The sequence below is a fragment of the Harmonia axyridis genome, chromosome 2 (genome assembly GCF_914767665.1).
Source record: "Harmonia axyridis chromosome 2, icHarAxyr1.1, whole genome shotgun sequence".
NCBI lineage: Eukaryota > Metazoa > Arthropoda > Insecta > Coleoptera > Coccinellidae > Harmonia > Harmonia axyridis.
The window spans coordinates 27,154,263-27,176,423 of record NC_059502.1 but is presented as its reverse complement, the minus strand read 5'-3'; the positions used below and the strand labels follow the sequence as shown (position 1 = coordinate 27,176,423).

The 22,161-nt window shown below is 33.2% G+C and overlaps 1 protein-coding gene across 5 annotated transcripts in view; it reads left to right on the top strand.

The window, feature by feature from the left end:
• LOC123671920 overlaps window positions 1-22,161 on the top strand; it is a 197,521-nt gene that overhangs the window by 72,667 nt on the left and 102,693 nt on the right. The window contains exon 1 of one of the 5 annotated variants that reach the window (XM_045605812.1): window positions 5,455-5,817. The exons of the other annotated variants lie outside the window; for them this stretch is intronic. The gene's annotated coding sequence lies outside the window, so the exon portion shown is untranslated. Of the gene's footprint in view, window positions 1-5,454; window positions 5,818-22,161 lie in introns of those variants that run through there. 5 annotated transcript variants of the gene reach the window in all.

Here is a 22,161-nt window from a genome sequence, read left to right as displayed (position 1 = left end):
AGGATGGGCAAATAAGCGAGGTAAGCGGCTATATTTCAGGATCCACTCATCGTAGAGACTTGCGGTAAAAATTTTTAGCACTAAAGTGTACAAGAAAACACACTGGAAATTGTTTTCAAGTTTATACCTCTACCGCAAGGGGGCGTAATAGCTATCGTCGAGTAGAAAAATGAATTTTACTCGAAAATGTTTCATATGAAGTTGAAGAACAAATATCATCACTCTAATCCTTGTAAAATTCTCTATCTTTTTGAATTGTCACTTTCGATTTTACGACATCAAATAAGGGTAGGGGAAAGGGAGAAATCTGACTGAGTGAAATGCCTGTAACTTCAGTTTGGCTCAATTTTTTTGAGCAAATTAGATCTCGTCTGAAAAATAATATCTTGTTGATTGAGGACAAAATATAGTCATGATAAATTTGTTTTTGCTGCTTTCAATAGGGGGCGCTAAGTTATAAGTTCATTGTTTTGTTCATTTTACTGCGAAATTTCAAATGTAATGATAAGATTTTTTCAACAAAAACAGAAATTCCATCAAATTTGCATGAAAACACCTTAAGGTCACAAAGCGATAATTTCATGCGTTCTGAAGTTATGGCTGAAAGAAGATATTCTTAAACTGATGCATTGCGAAAAATCAAATTGTGTTTTAAGAACTGAAAGAAACAGAAATCCAATCAAATTTGTATGAAAAAACCAAGAGGTCACAAGGCGATAGTTTCAGGCCTTCTGCAGTTATGAACGAAAACAGAAATTCTTCAACTGATGCACTGAAAAACTAAATTGTGTCTTCTTTCGGCCATAACTCCAGAACGCCTGAAGCTATCGCTTTGCGATCTTTTGGTTTTTTCATACAAATATAGCCGCTTACCTCGCTTATTTGCCCACCCTGTACATGCTTCAAAAAATGCATTATATAAAATATATTCCAAATCAGCATGATTTGGGGGCACATAGTAATGACTTGATGAAATTTTCACATTTCCAAGATGAATTACTTACGAACGAACTAAGTTTGTAGAACTCATCATCAGCCGAAAAATTATACAGTTCTTCCAAATCCTTAAAATAACTTTATCTATCTAAATCAAAACACACAGTTTAAGAACCACGCCGATGTTCTGGAAAGCAATTTGAGAGCTGTAAAATTTCATCACCTATCGTATTTCATGTAGATGTGTTCCACCCAAACATTTCCTGGGATATTGCTCCCTTTGAATCCACCCGAACTTGAATTAAATAAATATTTGAGAATGTTAGTATTTTACGTAAGATGATAAAAATTTATGATGAATGGAATGTGTAGTACCTACCGTTTGTGAGGAAGAATCGTTAAATTCATATAAATATTCCATGCTTTTTATACTTCGACTCTATATTAACTACGTATACTCATGACAAATTTAAATGAACCGTTTTCTTTAAGCCTATCAAATCATTAGTAACGAGATGTGATGAACTTAAAATATTCTTTTTCACTCAACATACACAGATGAAGACGCAATAACTTGAAACATCTGTGGTAAGAACACTTCTTAATCTAACTTCGAAAATGGTAGATATACAAGGTGTCTCGGGACACACTCTTACCAGAGGTAGAGTAGGAAGAAGGACTAGGTAAGTACGGATTGACGACAAAAAATTAATTTCTGCCTTTCCTAAGAAAGGTACATGATAAGTTTGCATATTCATGAAAATAATGACACCATCATCAGAACCAAACTTATTGGCGGATTTTATTGAAACTTGGGTTGTAATTGACGAGATGTAACGAGATTCTCTGTTTAGAATACTTTGATAATACTCATCCAAATGGATATGTCAAGGAAGATGCATTTCATGGTCTTCCCGATCTCCAGATCTAAACCAACTTGATTTTTTCTTATGAGGAAAATTGCAGGATATGGCAGATGCTGAACACTTATTATATATTATATATATTAAGAAATAAGCAAATGATTTTCATTTCGAACAGCTCTGCAAATAACTTTTTTCGAATCCCAATATAAGGAATTCATTCGTTTCATTTTTTCGTCTTTTCATGACTTATTACTGAAATTCGATGTTTTTCATTTGTTTTAGTTGTTTCATACTTGAATGAGTTTAATAGAGCTCCTGACGTTCTAATTGATTTTTCATTTCATGTTCAATCACGAGATATCTCAGTCCTGTTATGTGAATAAATCAAATTTTCGAAACTTTGTCCAATTTCAAAAATTCTTTCAGTGACCATCGTATTTGGGACTCCCTCTTTTAATTGTTTTTTGCAACTTAATATTATAAATACATTTTGTAAATTTAGGACTCCCGATCCTAGAATTTATCTGGTTCGTTTATAAAAAATTCATTTACAGTCGACTGGAAGACGTCCAATATATTTTCGATAAGTACTCATTGATCGCACGAAAGGTTGCCAATGGTGATCAAGCAAAAAAAAAAAGAATATAGGATGATACACCTAATTTACTACCTATAGTCCATTCAAAAATTATTGACATCGAAGTAGACCTCGAACGTCCAGTCACGGCTTTATTTCTGGTTACATAAATATTAGTAAAATTCACTGTGGTTTGATCATAGAAATAACCATTATAATAATATATTCTAAAACAAGTTTCAGAATGGGCTCCTATTCCAACACGAATGCTAAATTCGAAAACGAGTGACGAAGGAGTTTTGGAACGCATGAGTGTTGAAATTGCCTTCTGCAACGAGTATTAGACGATATTTTCTCTATTTCAGTCAAGTTTTGCGAAATATTGTCGAAACTCAATGAAAAATTCAGATTATATATCCTAGTGAATTTTGTATTGTATCTTGGCAGTTAGTGTGACTGTTACGAAAATTGACAGATTACGGAATTTGAATATGAATCGTATGTTCCGAATTTAGACATAATTTACAATTACACATTAAATTCGTGAATTATGTCTGACGAAATCCATTTAACACTTCCAGAATTATGAGAATTTGCGAATATGTAGCAAATCATTTCTCTATATCCCCAAATTATATTATATTGACAATTATTGACGTCTGTTGAAATTTGATAGGATTGGAAGACAGCATAGACAACCACAAAACGAAAAATATATCTGAAAACGATGCTGTAATGAGTTCATTACAGCACTGTTTTTAGAACTGTAATGAACTTATTACGATACAGAAATAGAGAATAGTAATTTACGTAACAAGTCCGGATTATAGGGTTTTTTTGGACGAATAGACAAAATTTTTTTTTTGGACTCAGACTCAGACTCAGACTTCCAGGACTCGCTTACGCTCGTCCTGGAAGTCTGTGAGTCCAAAAAAACCATTTTCGGGCGTGTTGCGTACAATATTTTTTCGGCAACCATGTAAAATAACACTATCGCTGCTGTTTTCCATATTTTATTGCGATTGCGATAAAAAAACATGCAAATTTTTGACAACTAATTTCATATGAACTGTCAGCCGTTACCTCGGTTGCTATGGATTCTATGATTCTTTTCCGGCCTAGTCCGGGAAGTACGTACTTTCCGGACCAGGCCGGGAAATGCTACTTTCTCAGAGAAAAAGCGTCCGGGAAGTGAGCACTTCCCGGACGGTTGCCGAAAAATTATATTTTCATGATTTTTGTCTGCTAAATTTTCCAAATTACGAAATGAGGCATACAGTCATGATTTCATTTATAGGAATTCATGTTCAGAGCCCAAAAATAAAGTGCAAATTTTCAAATTTCAAACTGTACGTTCCTAGTACGGTTTATAGCGTTCAATCTCCAGGATGGTCTTCGGTTGGTACTCGTAGTATTGCATTTTTTCAGAATGAATTAGTTTTAATATGGTTGCCAATTCTTGATGTAATATCTTTTATACTGCATCGTGTCTCTCTTTCTATTCATTTCCTTCAAACATTTGACATCCTCCCGTGATATGTTGGATTGTCTCATTCGTAGGATACCCATATCGGCTTCGATCGTCAGTAATAGTTCGATCCCTTATGAAATGCTTGCTGTAATTTCTCTTTGAGATCACTTGATATTGAATAACTGAAAGAAAACCTTCCATTTCTGGATACATATGGCACCTGATGTGAGTCAATAGTTCTACGCTTCAATGTCGACATAATCCTGGTTCACCTCGTTGAAATGTCTTCCAATTATAAAGGTTTAGTGAGTCTACATGATGAAGGATATTCAACATAAATATAAAAAATTGACTTCTTTGTGTCTATTCCTCCACAATATATATATTTATGGTATATTTGATTTATTTTTGTCTTTGAATTTCACACCAGTTCTAAAAATGACAAAACTAATAATGAACCAAAAGAGTAAACGGTTAACAAATTGAATAACTAAATTAAGACACCAGATCAATCCACAATAAGTCGAGGATAATGTTTATTTGACTTAAAAATAATCGACATTCGAATATAATAAAAATACTGTGTTTGAATAAATTAACATTGCTACATACCTTTAAATGTCAAAAAAACATCGGAAATGAAAACCGCTTGAACTGCCTTGTGTGGGAAATTCATATTCCTCAAATATGTTCAAAAATAAAAAGGGACACATCTTCAAAAGATAAAACATACAATTAGTTGTTTTTTTACTTTGATGAGAAAATGATTGAAGCTAACAGATACACTAATTTAAACATGAACAAAAGAATTTCTTATATTGAGCATTTCATCAACTACCTCTAACGACATCACCCTCAAAGTGTTACAAATATTTCATGAATTAAAATCAATAACACAAACAAATAAAATTCAAAATATGTATCGTCTGCCAATGACATTTCCTATACCAACTCGTATTCTGTAAATCAAAATAATACTGAATGAACCATTACCAACTTAATTTCGTTCCATGCAGATGCCTGGGATGTCAATAATTCCGGAATGAATTAAAGAGATTAATATTTTGTAATACGTTCATATGTTTGTCATAAAAAAAAACAGAACCCTTTTTGGTTAGGAAAGGAAAATTCTTCCTATTATAATTGTTAATATTCACTGAATGGGGGGGGGGGTCGTTGCGGCTCTGCTAGCCTTCCGGGCAATTTTTCCTGAGAATTTTTCCATAGAAATCAAACACAATAATTTTTAGTATGTAAAATTCAAAAATGATAATTTCGACGATGTTTTTCCTAGCGAGAACCCTTATGTAATTCAAACTACTTCATTCGAACATCATGTTCCTATTCAACGTGAGGCACTTGTGGGGTAACCGAATGAACCCTGAAATGATCAGAAATGAAGAAGACCCAGTGGAAATTCTCATCAATTAAAATTTCGCCGACATTTCGTGCTTTATTCCATTTCCTTTTCTTCCCACATGTTTTGAGCGTACTTCTTTCAGAAGAGGGCGGAACCCCATGCCATCGTTGCTATGTGTTGCTCTGGATCGAACCGCGCTCGGGAAAACTCGGGAAAACGTTCGGAAAAGCTTTGGGGAACGGCCAGTTGGTTAGAATATCGTCAACGAGAGCTCCTTTTATATTTCCACGAAAATTGAATATACGCGGATTTTGATTTTCGATGGTGTATTCAGTTTTTCGAAAACTTCAAATATTTCGAGAATGGTAGAAAAACTCAAGACGTTGAGGCAGTTTTTCATCCAGTTATAAGTGCTTTTTCATTCATAAGTGCGTGCAAATAGAGTTGGAGGCTGAATGAAATATAAAAAAAAACTTAATTCGAGTTTCTGTGTCATCACGATGACAGCGAAGGATCTGTTGTGTTTTCTTGAATGAATTGTCAAAAAAGGACGATGGGAGATGGACCTTATGGTTGTCAGATGAACTGTTCAGATTCAGTTTTTCAAGTGAGTCCGTCATATGATCGAATAAAATATGTATTTATCAATTTCGCCTAGAATTTGTTGAAATCTAGCCGGTTGGGAACGTGCTTCATTTATCGATTGTTTCTGTCGATATCTGTTTGTTTTGATGATAATTTCTATGGAATACTATCCTATCAATTTGGTAACGAACACCATTCATTATGAGTTCGTTAATCATATCCTGTGATCATATGTTCTCGAACAGAATTTCATTCATCATAAAAAAACATCGAAATCAAAGCAACCACATTCAAAAACGAATCAAATAATCATACGATTCATTTAATCTATTCATAACACTATTACTTCATCTCATTTATATTTATATTACCACACCATATGAAGAAGTTTGGACCAAAAAATAATTCCCAATTCTTTGGACGACATTTTCTAATTCAAATTCATTATCAGGTTTACAACCGAAATATAGGTAAGGGTTTCATCAGAAGAGTACCTATCTAATCTACCACCTCTAGATACATTTTTTTTTAATATAATAAATCATGCCGTTCTTGAGATCATTAAAGGGTTTGAACTGTGGAATCTAGAATTCGGGTGGTGAGAAGATACACCGAAAAAAATCAAGTTGGTACTTGACGCCCGTTGAATTTTCTCAAGGGGGAATAATTGAGAAATCCATTATGTTAACTGGGTCATCTTTATTGACGGCTGACTTCAGAATAAAAAATATTATTTGTGGTTTCGGTGGTTTGTAGCAAGGATATTGAAAAATAGTAGGTAACAATGATATTCAGTACCAAAAGAAATGATGTATTTTGATCTTTATATTCGAAATGTTTTTCCCAATGAATGCATATTGCATTGAAAAAATAGATTCGAGGACTTTTTATCTAAAAATCAAGATTTCACTCTTGATATATTCTTTACCTACATTATATTTCCATATGTTCTTTCGTATTCACAGATCCACTATAACTCGAAATATTTTGGATACTTTTGCGTTCCCAATTTTTTTTTTATTGAAATACAGAATGTCTTTTTTGTATATTTTATTGATTTTTTTTTCGTTAAAAATCATCAATTATACAGGATTGAAATTTCAAGCTTCAGAATCCAATTGAATAATTTATTTGTATTTGTATTACAAATGAATTTATTATTATTATTATAATTCAATATTATCCTTCAAATATATACCTTCGATTTCATGACTGTATGTTGAAAAGTTTCGGAGATATGAGTTAATTAAATTTATTTCTTCGATGTTGGTCAGAGAACCGATGTTTTATTTCACTGAAAGTGGAGGATCGATGCGGCAATAAATTCTAATATTATAAATTAATAAACCAAAAAACTGCGAATTTATTGTTTATTCATCAAAGAATATCTCAGAATTAAAACCCGTAATAGCATTTTCACCACTTATCGTTTTCACGAAATGAAAATGATGATATGATTAAAATAAGAATTAATAGACCTAGAAAGAGTTGATTCTAAATTATTTCCTTATTGTCTCCTGCTCTTCGATGTTGAAGATGATGCTTCAGAAGTAATACCTATCAGGGATAAAGGGTTGAAAGGATAAAAATAACTTCTGAACCAATTCAGACGAAGATGAAATTCTCCGACCAAGGATTCACTCACAAGGTATTCATACTTGGTCTATTTAAGATGATATAGCAACATAATGGTTCCTGATAAAGATGAAAGAATATTTTCTTAGATGAATATGAACCATTTCAATTATTCAATGATGATATCAGCGCAAGAAAAACTGTTTAAATAATATTATCTTGTACTGAATATCAATATAGAATGTGTCCCTGAATTGGAAATACAAAGAAAAATTGGAAATTTCTTGGATGATTTTAAGAAGAAAAAAAGTGAAACATAGATCAAACATTATTGTAGTCCTACTTTTTTGTGATGATTTTACCAGTTTATCATATCTTCATTAATCTTCTCTACAGATTGGATGAATAAGTATCTAAATTTAATAAACTCATTAATTTATTCATCATAGCTTACTGATTCGAACTTTATAGTAATATAGATTTTCCTGAAGAATACTAGAGAATTATTTCAATTTTTTCTCTCGAAATCCATATAGTAGATACGACAAAACTGCAAGAAACCAAAAAGTGTAATTCTAAACCAAAATTTCAAATCTAACAGTCATCCAAGAAAACGTTCTGTAGGAAAAAAGCTGGCGCTGTTCCAGAAAAAATATCACCCTGTAGATTTGCAATCAAAATTAGCATATCACATGAAAAAAAACCTCAAATTGTGATATCTATATTAAATTTAAGTTGAATATCCTAAGAAGCGAATGTTTCATGAGGAAAAAAATTGAAAAAAATCAATGGGCGTTTGCGGGCCCATGTTCTTTGGACTTTTTTTTTAAATGATCCGTGGACTCTGTCATTATCGTTTGTGCCTCGAATTCAGAAAACCCCTGTAAGTATAGAAAATAATAACTACAAAACTTCTAATGCAGTTATCGGATTCAACATATCAAAATATTTCCTTAATTCCATTATTGCGATTTAATACACGAGAAATTAATGCTTTGGGCTTGGTTCCTTGATTTGAAGTCTATAAAATGAATAATATATTTGTCTTTTTCGATGGGTTGATTATAAACATTTCAAAATGTGGACTATAAAAATTTTATGGAATGGGTTCAAAATTATTCCTTCGAACGATTCCAAAGTCTGAAAAGTTGCTGGCAGAGTATGTTGCTTTCCTGCTACTCAATCTAATTTCACTATCGTAACTTAACAAGATTGCGACTTTCACTTTCTTTCAGAAATAAACCTCCTTCCTTGTTCTTTCACGAGCTCATTGCAATGCATGTTTGTGTAAATCGGGATTTGTCACCATAAACAACTTCTTTACACTTCGCCTCCAAGTAGAGGTATTTTTGGCATCAGTCCAACTGTTTACGTGTTCAGATGCAATAACTTCGAAATGGAGTCGCTATCTTCATACCCACTGGCGATTTGAAGTTTGCACACTGATTGGACGGACACAAAGTATGTCTTAGGCAAATTACCCTGCACATAACTTCAACTTGGAAATTGTAATGTTGATTGTGGCGGAATGTTTGTTTGATCAAGGAAGTGACTTGGCATTTCTATTCGGTAGTGATATTAGTTTGACTTATTTGTTTTATTTGGAGTCAACCAATTGGATAATGAATTAATGCGTTTGAGTAACTCGATTTCGTTTCTCAGTCAGACTCGAAATGAAAACAAGAACATTAATTATTAAAATCTAGAGACTTTGAAAAAGAGTAATTTATTGTTTTCGTGACAAACAGTTTTCCTCGGCAAATATGAGGGTTATTATATAAATAGTAATTAATGATAATATAATTGATATATTAATTAGTAGTATTTTTCTCCTCAGTTTTTGAATTTCAAACAGTTCTCTGCTGTACTCATTATGATCAGTTTTTTATGAACATAGGTGCGATTAGTTTTTGTTGAAAAGAATTAGCATTTGAAAAAATATGTTTGAACATTGAATATTGTATCAACCTCCTTCAGCAACTACAATAAAAATTATGAGGAATGGAAATTAAAAAATTTTGATATCATAAAAAATTCTATTACTTGGAGCATCAGATTTGTGTCGTTCCTTATTTGGTTTACTGTTTTTTGAATCCATGCAGTAATTGTTGAGGAGAAGAAATTCCATCATGAAATTTCCTCATAAATATCTAACGGATTAGGAACCGGTGATTGAGGTGGTCCCCTTGACCTATCCATTTAGTTGGGAAATTTTCCTAATCCTAGTTAGGTTCAGCTTCGAAAGATGTTCATAAAAATCTCCATTCAAACTATCATTCATTACATATACCATATACATATATCATTGTTGATAATCCCACCCCAGAAGTTAAATGGCATATGGATTTTGTAGTATCCATTCATATGTTTATTATCATTGTTGTTGATATCATCCCTATAGGGAAACAAGCCTCATCAGGTCAGTCAACTGAACTAAATCTATTATTATGTTCATTTCATGTTGTTGAAGTAACGTAACCAATGATAAAGTTTCAACTTTTGTGGGTATCGCCAGCATGTAGAGCTTGTACAAGGTGGGCAAATTTCGATGTTATAGCACTACAACTTTTAAACTTTCCTCTTTTTCTGAGAAACTAACAAGAGTACGAAACCGTTCGAAAACAAGAGAACTTGGCCAAAAATGAATACTAATCTTGTTAGTTTCTCAGAAAATGAGAACGAGAATGAGGTATCACATTTTGTCTATCTCCTCTGGTTTAAAAGTGTAGTGCTAAAAGATCGAAATTTGCCTACCCTGTACATTTTTTTCTGGGAAATGGATGCTACATTTCTCTTTCCAAGATATGTCAAACAAAATTTGATGATGAAAGAGTGTCGGTCTAATTTAACATATTTTTTTTTTCGTAACTTATTAGAAGTTGGTTTGAAAGTTCGTAGTTAGGTAAAAAATGTCAGAATGAGTACAGCTAACATCTACCAAAGTTTGTCATAGAGCTTGTAGAACACCCTGTATATCTCTTAGAAAAAGAGCTAGAAAAACACTGTCTCGGCTTTTAAGCCCTGGGCCTATTGCACCCTTGAACATAACAGTAGAGTATATAGGAACACTATATGAGATGTGAATTATTTTCATGCCCTTAAAGTATCAAAAAACGAAATGTCGAAAGGCTATATTGAAGGAACTCCTGGTAGAAATTAACAGGTTTCTATTAGGTTTTCCCTTTCAATTTAACCAGGTACCTATTTGCCATCATTGAATCGAACCTTTTCGAAAAATAAAGATTTTTTTCTTCTAAATTTAAGGAAGCTGTAGAATGGACACATGACAATGCTGTGATTTATTTTATCATAGAAAAAATATGTTCACAGCTTAGAAAGAAAATATATCAACAGAAATTTAAATTGAATCAAATTTCCTCTGTTCGATTGAAACTATGACGAATTTCTACTATAGATTTTCAAAAAAATTTTCAACAATATATTTTCATTGAATTTTCAATCATCAATTTTCTGTAAATCTTCAACAATAAATTTTTAAACAATGAATTTTACAGCTGCCTTAGATTTAGATGACAAATTCTATATTTTCAGAAAACTGACAAAGATAACCCCAATAAAGTATATGTGTATATTCAAAATCAGGAGAAAAATGCAGGGTGTTCCATTGAAAAAAAAATACCACAATAAATTATTATGTTTATAATGCTTTTTTGCATTTCATTTTTCTTTCAAAACGAAAAAAACAATATTTCGAAAAAAACTTTCTCAACAGATTAATCAGAATCCATATGAAACGAATTTTTCTATTCGATTTTATACGTTTATCATTGAATTTCAGGTAGAAACTGACATTTTTTCGAATAGTTCTTCGAAATGCTACATGTATATTTGAAGAAACCTGAATAAGCGCATTCGCCATTTTGTCACACACTTTTTCAATTGAATCAGATGAATATTGTTTTCATTTGGAAGTTATCAGGAACATATAATATGAATGAAATAAAGAAAACAAATGTCCTTGAATCCTTGAGAGAATTTATCTATGTATAAATTCAGAAATTTCTTGTTAAATGGAACTTGCCTCTAATCAATCACATAATGGTGCTGTTTAACAATTCTTTCTGGGCTGTGATTATGTACGTGTTAGCGTAGATTGAATATTCAAAGCTCAGGATTTGGGGTTGAAATCAACATCTGATTTCCATAAGTTGAAGGCTTTCTCGCTAATGTGAAAATAATGGGCCTTGAATGGGATAATGCTAAGAAAATCAAAGAGTACAGTTCAGGAAAACAGTCAATTGATAGAATAGGAATGAAACAGGTAATGAGTAGGTGTTTATTTTAGTTATTCAATATAAGGGAATGCACAATAACAGTAAATTGATAATAAAAGGAACATAACTTAATAATGTGAACTCTTATGGATCTACTTCTAGCACTTAGGTACCTACCGGGAATACTTCCAAAATTGACATTCAAATAAAATTCCCTAGAATACACAATAACACTAAATGAATAATAAAGAGGAAAATAACTTAATAATGTGAATTTTCAGGTATATACACCTAGCACTCACAACTAGGTACAGGATACCTACAAAACGGATATTTAAATTTAATTCCAGAGAATAAATTGAATGCCTTTAATTTGAAAAAACAGATAGCTTTCCCGTCCTCATGGTGAATACAAATGTATAAAGCAATCCATGGAAATTGAATCATCTGTCAAGAGCACGTAATGAAATGTAACCGATTGAATACAGATTCATTTTATTTTTCAGGAATATTATACTCTTAAAATGGATTAGTTTACACTAACAAATGTGAGCTTCGTTCATTCATTTTCGAAGTTCAAATTGGATGAACTCACTTTGATGGACATAATGAAATGAATAATTAACCTCGGTTAAATTATTCCTACAAAACTTTCGTAAATACAATTTCCCAATGTTCCTAGTGGCATATGAGTGACATTCGAGTGTAATAGTAAGTGAACAAACGGACTGTTATTTTCTACATAGGCTTTAGTTTTGTGCTGTTGTTTCCAGTTCATTCACAATGAGCACAAGAACGTTGATATAACGTTGTCATTTTGGTTTCAAAATCTAATGTGTTTGAGATAGTTTAGACTAGCTTGATAATGTGAAACTGCTCTAGATTTACGATTCGAGGTTCCGAGAGTGTGTCTATTCGATAATTCTGTTTTTCTTATCATTTCAAAATTACACATTCGATAGGGATAAAATTTTGCATTTCGATTTGAAATGTAAGTCTGAAATGAATATTTCAAAAGTCATGCAAAATAAACTAGCGCTCAGAAGCTCCTTATTTCACGATTTAAATTATTAAAGAAATAGATCTCTCGCTCAACACTTGGTGAAACATCGTTATTAATAAATAAATAAAAACACTTGACTATACGTTCACAAATTTAATAAAATATTATATTACGTTGACATGCATGTTTCGGGTTTTACCCCATTCTCAAAACTAAACAGAATAATAAACGGTACAAATTATACATCAAACAAAACAGATGTTAACACCGGAGATAAGCGGAACTCCAGCTGATCGTTCACAATTGGCAATTTTTGTTTATGTGCTGAAGATATTTCTAAACATTCTAAAAGATCTAATCGCTTACTTTTCTCTCCTTCGTGTAAAATTTTGGTTTTATTGAAATCTATAAAATGGTTACAAGAGATACAATGAGTTGAAAACCCCGTTGTGGATTTATTTTGTAAAATAGATTTTTTATGTTCTTCAACCCTAACTTTGAGAGAACGACCGGTTTGACCAACATAAAAAGCAGGACATTCGTCACAGAACAACTTATATACACCACTTTTTTCTGAATCACTTAACTTATCCCTACCATCAGAAAACATTGATCTCAAATTTTTCTTGTTTGTACACACAATATCAACTCTGTTTTTTCTTAATCTATTACAAACTATGTCGCTAATCTGTGGAATATAATTAATATATACAAATCTCTTCATTTGATCTTTAGGTTGAGGTGGATAGATACAAGTTAAAAGTTTTTCACGTTGTTTTTTCAATATTAATTTATCTATTATGTCAGGAGAGTAGCCGTTGTTCTTTGTTAATAACTTTAACATCTCAACTTCTTTTTTGAAGTTATTCTCCGATAGAGGAGTGGAAATAAGTCTGTGCACAAGGGAATGAAACGCAGACATTTTAATTCTATAAGGGTGTGAACTACTATTATGAATGAGAACATCGAAAAAAGTTGGTTTTCTGTAAATATCAAAATCAAGATGGTCATTTACGATTTTTATCTGAATATCCAGGAAGTTGAGTGATTTATCGAATCATTTCTAAAGCTTATTAACTCATTTTATGACGGTGTTCAGTTCACTTTGGAATTGGCCTAAAGGATGAAATCCTATGAATTTCACATAGTTTTCCATTATGATTTCCTAACGATAGAGTTTCTAATATAATATTCAAAACCTTCAATTAAACATCGAAAGAAGAGTTTCCAATGTCATCAATGACGAATTTTTTTCTTATTTGCTTTTCCCGTTTATCTAAGACTAATGTAAGTCCCATTACATTTGTGTTCTCTGCACTATAATGCCATGCTTACATATATTATTCCCCCGATTATGAAGAAGGATTAATATTAATAGATACTCCTCATTTCCCCTTCTCCAATAACAAATCTTCTTGATCAATAAACATTAATACCACGGAAACAAAATCAACTGAAAATGAACAAAAATTCGTAGTATTTGTATTTATGTATTAGATGGTCGAAAATGTTTTTTTGCAATACTTCAGAAATTGTTCAATCTCAAAGCTGCAGCGACATCCATTTTCATAGCAAAAGATTTCAAAATCAGAAATGATAAAACTGACGTAACGTAACTAATTGTGTGATCGAAACCCTTGAAAATATTCTACTGCTCTATTTCTCAGAGTTGGAAGCAATCTATTGGTATTTGTGCAAGCTGAGTCTAATTCGTGCAAACTATTAGTATTTGTGCATCTCTTCTGGTCGATAGTATTCACGGCAGTTTATTGATTTTAGGTACTATCCTTATTTCAACTTCAATGACAAATGAAATCATCCATTAAAAATATCAACTTAGTGAATTATCCATGGATGAAGTAGAGTATACTCAACTCACCGAGCACGAATTGTGGATATTCCTTAGGAAGCAAGTGCTAACCCATTTCTTCGCAATTGCATTGCTTTCATTGTTTGCTCAAAAAAAAAAAGTTGTGTCTATTATTCGCTCTTGAAAAAAAGTCTATCCACCTCTCAAACCATAAATAAAAATGAAGTAAGCACTAACGTCAAGTCAGGAGCTTTTGGGAGCTAGTATCAAAGGGTAGATTTGACTCATTTCTTCACATCAGGGGGTTTCTCCAATTTTGATGTTTACGGTTTGATGGTAAGTGGATAGACTGTTCAGAGTGAATTGACATTTATTCAGAGCGTTCTTGAGATAACAATGCGACTATATCATAAGAAATTGGTTAAAAGTTGCATGATTCTGTTGGTCCAGATTACATCTCTCAGTCAGCCTCCGATCGCTGCTTTGTGCACTTGTGCTCGTACACCTTTCATAATGCATCGTTCACTGGATACTCCTAAATAGTTGAATCTTGCCACATATTCTATTAATTTAGTGTTTATTACATTTTTACATCGGAGATGCTCTTTGGCGATGACCATGGCCTTAGATTTCTCACAGCTGATACTGATGTTTAATTCTTCTGCGGCTATAGTGTTTATTGTCAACGAAATATTAGTTTTTGAGTTCGATGTCCTGCTGGAATTTTCTATGATCTAACCATTTCGATAATGCTATAAATTCAAACTTTGAAATTGTCAATCTAAATATTCAGTTATAATATCACAAGAGCATAGAAAATATTCGATTATACACGATTCACGAGACGTAGTTCACGAAACATCACGAGAGCGCAGCTTGAGGGATGTTTCTCGAAGTACGTCTAGTGAAGAGGTTCGTATAATCGAAATATATTGTCTATGCTCGAGTTGGTATTCGTTACGATTATATAACGAATAATTTTAATAACTATAACCAAAACGGGGTAAGTACAAACCCTTGCTTTCTGTCAAATCACAGTTATCCCTATAGAAAGTTCTGTCACTCTAAAAAAAAACACGAGATATTATCTGATCCTGAAATGTTTGCTTCAAAATTTCCATCGATATGAGAGGTAAAAGAGTTCTCACTACTTTATAACTTTGCAAGATGTCGGATACTAATAATATTCTCGAGATAAATTCCATATTGCCACTTTCACTAATTTCGCTGTTATTCCATTATCGATGGATATTTTGAAGCGAAATTTTAGGGTCAGATAGTAGTCGATACTATCTTCGAAATTAGTTATCGCAACACCCCTCATTACTATTCAAAATCAAGGGGTTGTGCTCACCCCCATTAGGGGGTTGAAGTTGCGGGAATTAAATGAGCGGAAAAATTGTCCCCCTCGAATGCGGAGCGATTTTCCCCATTTTCATTTTTCAGTCGGAAAACCGAGGTGTTAAGTTTTCGTTGGACCACCCAATATGTAGTGTTGTAATTAACAAATAACTTGGTAAATAATGGTATACCTCTGTGTATTAACATATTAAATTAATTTCAGGGCATCGATGGCTCAGTGGCTAGAGCGTCGAATTAATTATTCGGAGGTTGCGGGTTCGAGTACCGCTCGAGGAGGTACTTTTTCCACAATTGAAAAATTGTCTGAATGCCGTAAAATTAATTTAATTAACAAATAACACAGATTTCGCCTATTACCACACCCTACAGCGGCGTTCGAGAAACGAACCTACCCTGAAAATTATCGTGTTTGCATCTGGAAGGACATGCTTGAAGTGAGTCTGATTCTAGCTCGAAATTTTAAATTCATGCATTGTGACGAAAAATGATGGAGCAATCTGTTCTGGTAACGAGCTCTAAAATGATCATGAGATAGAGCAGAAAATATTTCATTCACGGATATTTTGGAAAATAAGAAACCAAGATTTGAGATTACTGGAACCGAAATCAGATGGTCATAATTAACTGTAGAATTTGCGGCGATCTTCGAACATAACAAGCGTATTCTCGGGAAAATCACCACCTCATAATTTGCCACTAAATATAGACCGTAATATTTGATCTGGAAATTCCTGCAAGAAACGCTCTCTTTTTCATTCCATCTACCGTTTATGGACCGTAAAATTCGAAGAAGGGTTCAAATGATGTAGGGATATGCCGTCGGGTTTTCCCCAGACCAAAGATTATCCAGCTCTTTCAACATTAAGTGAAAGGCAAATGTGTCTGTTTCCTCCTCAAACTCTACTATGATTTTACAGTCGAGAGATATGAATGGGCATTCTCTTTTCAAACTAGGCATTTTCCGTGTCTTTTGTTGAGTCTCAAGTTTGTGCCGGAAATGGTATCAAACCATAAGGTTCAACACACAGATTGATTAATTCTAGCTGGCTAGCCATATACAGGGTGATTCACCTCAATGGCCTATGAGACGTTTATGGAAAACTAATCATAATATTGTTCTGAAAATTTGCATGTTGGGGTTTGAGACCGCAACTAGAGAACCCCTGAAGCTATCGCTTTGCGACCTTTTGGTTTTTTCATACAAATTTGATGGGATTTCTGTTTCTGTTAGAACTTGAAGACTCAATTTGGTTTTTCGCAGTGCATCAGTTGAAGAATATCTTCTTTCGGCCATAACTTCAGAACGCCTGAAATTATCGCTTTACGACCTTCAGGTTTTTTCATGCAAATTCAATGAAATTTTTGTTTCTGTTAAGAAAATCCTATCATTACATTTGAAATTTCAGAGAAAAATGAACAAAACAATGAACTTCTGACTTAGCGCTCCCTATCGGAAGCAGCTGAATCAAATTCATCATAAGTATATTTTTTCCTTAATTAACAAGATGTTGTCTCTCAAATAAGATCTAATTTGCTCAAAAATGTTGAGCAAAACTGAAGTTACAGACATTTCAATCAGTCAGATTTCTATCTTTCCCCCACCCTTATTTGATGTCGCAAAATCGAAAGTGACAATTCAAACAAATAGAGAATTTTCCAAGGTTTACAGTGATGATGTTTTTTTTCCAACTTAATATGAAAATTTTTCGAGTAAAATGCATTTTTCTACTCGACGATAGCTATTACGCCCCCTAGCGATGGAGGTATGAACTTCAAAACAATTTCCAGTGTTTTCTTTTGTTAACTTTAGTGGTAAAATTTTTTACCGCAAGTCTCTACGATGAGTGAATCTTGAGATATAGCCGCTTACCTTACTTATTTGCCCACCCTGTACATTATGACTAAGATGCATAAAATCCCTGGTGTGCGGACTGATTCGATTTTGTTTCAGACTTTTTGAGATATCCACCTGTTGCTTTGGTGTTCTGCTTCACCAGAGTTCTGTGGCGCTCTTCGAAAATTTTCAAATTCCCGCTATCTGCCTGGCGCCGTTTAAAAATGAAATACTGATTTTAGACTTTACAAACTTCTACAATAAATTACAATTCAGTTCCTATCGAATTTTTAATGAAATGAATTAAATATAATGGACAGAGTATAGAATATTGTAACGAGCATAGAATATAAAATATTATTGTTTTATACTTAAAGGTCACGAGAGCCGAAAATCGAGAGAAATGTCAAATATAAACGATCTATGCGCCATCTGGAACAGACGCACCAGGTTTTCTCTGCATGTTAATTATGACGAACCAAAGTGAAAGTCCAAACATTTTTGATTTCTCCCTCTCTCATACCCTTATTTGATGTCTTAAAATCGAAAGTGATCATTCAAGAAGATACAGAATTTTGCAAGGATTACAGTGATGATATTTCTTCATCAACTTGATATAAAACATTTTCGAGTAAAATTCATATTTCTACTCGACGATAGCTATTACGCCCCCTAACGGTAGAGGTATGAACTTCAAAACAATTTCCAATGTGTTTTTTGTATGCTTTAGTGGTAAAATTTTTTACCGCAAGTCTCTACGATGAGTGGATCCTGAGGTATAGCCGCTTACCTCGCTTATTTGCCCACCCTGTACATACTTCATTTATAATAGGTTAGTTTTTATACATGATAAATCATCATCTGGCGTTAATGCCACTGTTATGGAATGCTTGAAAGAATTGAAATACTTTAGAGGAGAATACGGAGCACGAACATTTGCTTACAATAAAATATTTCCGTAAAGTTATTTCTGTGTTGATGTCTCCAGGAGTCTATTTTCACTTGTGTGCAATAAGCCAAGTACAAAGTGCGTAATTGATGTGAGAAGTAAAAATTTCGTCACGCTTATCTCCGAATGCCTCTCTTTAGTGCCAACAATACAAGAAGACTCTGCTTCATCTTCTCAGTTACTTTCAGGTGAATATTCATTTCCCAATTTGAATTTCTTCATCATTCTTAATAATCAGCTTTTTGGAATAAAAACTAACAAAGTGTCCTAACGGCTCCTTAATACAATCTTTCGATCTCTCAGTAACAGTAGGATCCAGTGGAGGCTCGTCAGAGATAGCAGGCTCTGTAATTCCGATTATTCAAGAAATCAATATCTATCAATTATACATATAAATTTTAAATTTTGCTGTCTTTATTTGACTAAAATTATTTTTTTTATATTTCTCTTTAATTATTTTTTTCAAAAAAATATGTTAATTTTTTTGATATTGATAATCTATGCAGATTTCAATTCTCGACTAGCCAACTCCTTTGACTTAAACTACGCAAATGAGCCCGCTAGATGGCTAAAAGCGGAACAATACATTCTCCGTACCTCGTTAGAGAAGCGACGTAATTTGCAAAAAAAAAAATTTCATCGGAGCAAACTTCTGTTTTTCATTCGAATAATAATAAATTTTAAATCGAACTCACATCTTTTTGTCATTATTGAATATCCGATATTTCCTTTTCGATATAAAGGTTTAGAACTATTTAGAGGGCCACTACAGGGATATCGAAAACCGTTAGATAGACATGGTGGCTCGAATTACAAAAAATTGCGTTATTTAGGGATTAGTGTGTTGGTGTGAACAGATCCGAGATATCTCCATTGGTTCCCGAGATATCTCGAAAAAACTGAAAATCGAGATTTTCTTTTCTTCTGTATAACTCATTTGTTTCTGGAGATAACTTCACAAATTTTGGTCTATAGCCATTATCCAATATAGAGATACTAATGGTGACTTCAGATTTCAGTTTTCCATTTTTTCACATGGTCAAGTCAACTTTGCGTACCTAGACTCGATATTTTTGTATATACATATATATATATATATATAGTGTAATACATTGTTAAATTTGTAATTTTTTCCTTATCACCCATAAGGAAAACCAATATGGCATCCATAAGAAAAAAAACAGAAAAAATCTGACGACAACATTAGAATCTCTATATTGGATAAAGACTACAAACCGAATTTCCTGAAGTTATCTCCAGAAACGAATCAGTTATACAGAAAAAAAGAAAATCTCGATTTTCAGTCTTTTCGAGATATCTCGAGAACCATTGGAGATATTTTGGATCTGTTAATACCAACACATTAATCTCTAAATAACGAAACTTTTTTTTTAATTTACCTGTATCTCCACCCTGTATCTCTAACGGTTTTCGATATCCTTGTAGTGACCCTCTAAACAGTTTTTACTCTGTATTACTCACGTAAAATCAATACTAGCACTGAAGAATTCATTTGATAATTCATGTACATATATTATGAATAAATTTGTGAATATATAGAGAGTGAGTCTTGTGATCACATTTGTTCTATAATGGATATCTACCCCTGAACATCAGTTATATCCAAAATTAATATCTGTACTGTCATTACATCTTTCTTGTGCAACCAAAATTGTAATTATTACTTTGTATTGAATATTTCATTTCACAGGTGCCTCTCTATTACATTCTATACATGTATAGTAGTAGTATAGAGTTGATAGATTAGATAAAATAGTATACGAAGGAGAGACATACGGTATCAAAGTTAATGAAAAGAAAACTAAAATAATGGTGGTTTCAAAAAACAATACTCCCAGAGCAAATATAGCGATTGGCACTCATTGTATTGAGCAGGTTGAAAATTTTAAGTACCTTGGATGCATAATGAACGATGGATTGGACCCTGACAAGGAGATAAAGAGCAGAATAGAACAGGCCAGACACGTTTTCTTGAAAATGAGACCATTTTTCATTTCGAGAAACCTGAGCCTCGCCCTCCGCTACCGCATGGTGAGATGCTACGTTTATAGTGTATTGCTGTACGGCATGGAAGCGTGGACACTAAAGGTAAACACTTTGCGCCGACTGGAGAGCTTTGAGATGTGGATATTTCGGCGTATGCTGAGAATTCCGTGGACGGATCACATCAGAAATGAAGAAGTTCTGAGAAGAATGAATATGGATCGGGAACTATTGGACATAATCAAGAAGAGAAAAACATCATATCTTGGGCACCTACTGAGGCATGAAAGATATAACTTCCTAAGGATCATAATGGAGGGAAAGATTGAGGGTAGGCGGGGCCCTGGTAGACGACAGATGACATGGTTGAGGAATATAAAAGAGTGGACTGGCCTAGATTTTCAGTCACTGATAAGGAAGGCACAATCAAGAGAAGAGTTTGCGGAAGTCATCGCCAACCTTCGATAGAAGACGGCACCTAAAGAAGAAGATAGAGTTGATTATAGTCGACTCTACTCTCTACTACTTGATTCATTCTTCAAAATGGTGAAATATCAGATTTGGGTGGAATTTTGGGTCCGATGAAGATTCATCACATCAATAAAAAACTAAGTATATTCCGAGAATAATTTCCTTCGATTTTCGATAGAACCATTTGTAAGATAAAACTGAAAATTAGGTACATTTTTTATTGATTTTCAACAGCCTGTATCTGTTCAAACGAGCTGAATCGGAAAAAAAAGTTTATTTCGACCTCAAAATATCAATAATAACAATAATAATGATTGAATATGAATACAAAACAAAGATTTATACTTTATATTTAATTATTAATACTGATAAATTTCCAACATATTCAATAAATCACCGTGGAAAATTTAAGCAGAATATAGAAAACAGTACGAGGAAAGCACTGACGTAAACCTTTTCATTCATTGCGCCCTTGTAGACCACATTTACATATATACGGTTATATGATCGTCGATGGCGCATGAATGTACTAGCGCTCAAGGGTTTCAATCATAACGTCAGTGTATTCTTAATTCATTGTTCATTTGGGTTTCTTCGTAAAAAAACCTTCAGTTATCAGTAAATGAAGAGACACAAAGAACCACTCGAACTTCAATCATAAAAAAATATGGTGTTGAAGGCAAAACCTCAAGAAATTGTGGAAACCTACATAATCTATCTGCCAACACATGAAATATATGCATGAGCCCCTATTACAGTGGCGTGTTTAGACCATGAGAAGTAGAGAAGCTGCTCCACCTTCTTTTCGATCCATAGAACATTCAGCATCGTTTCAGGCACCTCACTAGTTTTTCTCTCTCTTTTATTTCATAAGTGAGCTAAGTATCTACTTAATATTCGTGTTATCGGTAAGTTTGTTGTGGCTGAAAATATAAAATTACTTCGATATTCCATCATAAGACCGTTTAACAAGAGTTACAAGATCAAGATGTCAGCGCATCATTTTAACTACAACTATCAGGTCTGGTTTTAATGGGGAAGCAATTTCAATTTACAAACCATTCTTTGCTCAATAGGAATCTTTCAAAAGTTCATTAATGCTCACCTACTGACATGACTAACA